This window comes from Eimeria tenella, genomic scaffold, assembly GCF_000499545.2.
Source record: "Eimeria tenella Houghton genomic scaffold, Eth_scaff2220, whole genome shotgun sequence".
Lineage (NCBI taxonomy): Eukaryota > Apicomplexa > Conoidasida > Eucoccidiorida > Eimeriidae > Eimeria > Eimeria tenella.
In genome coordinates this window covers 300-922 of record NW_013542077.1, presented here as the reverse complement: position 1 = coordinate 922, position 623 = coordinate 300, and positions in this window count along the sequence as shown.

The following is a 623-nucleotide window of genomic DNA, read 5'->3' as shown; positions in this document are numbered from 1 at the left end:
CCGGGGGCCCCCAGGGGGGCCCCCCAGGGGGCCCCCGGGGGCCCCCAGGGGCCCCTCAGGGTCTATGCGGGTCTCAGCGCCGCAAAGGCTGGGGGCCGAGAAGGACCTCCTGAGACCAAATAAACAAATCAACCATTTGATTTTATTTATTTATTTATTTATTTATTACTATTTATTATTTATTCATTATTTATTTATTATTATTTAGTCTATTTTAGTGGGGGCTTGTGGGGCCAGAGAGGAAACAGAGCGACGCTGGCGCTGAGGCAAAGAGCCCTGCGGCATCTTTGCTGCTGCTGCTGCTGCTGCAGCAAGAGCAGCAGCAGCAGCAGCAAGCGCTGCTGAAGGGAAGTGGAGCTGCTGCAGCTGCTCACCTAAACAGCGCCGTGTAGGAGAAAGGCGCCTCGGCCCTGTCGGCGCTGCTGCCTGCTGCAGCAGCAGCAGAATCTAAACTATTTTGCTGCAGCAAAGTTCCCTTTTGCTGCTCCCCAGCTGTCTCCCCGGCTCTGCTGCTGCTTCCCGCGGCCCCCGGGGCCCCCAGCGCCAGCAGCGCGCTGCTGCTCTCAGGCCCTCCCGCTGCTGCTGCTGCTGCTGCTGCTGCTGCTGCTGGGGGCTCCCCCGCC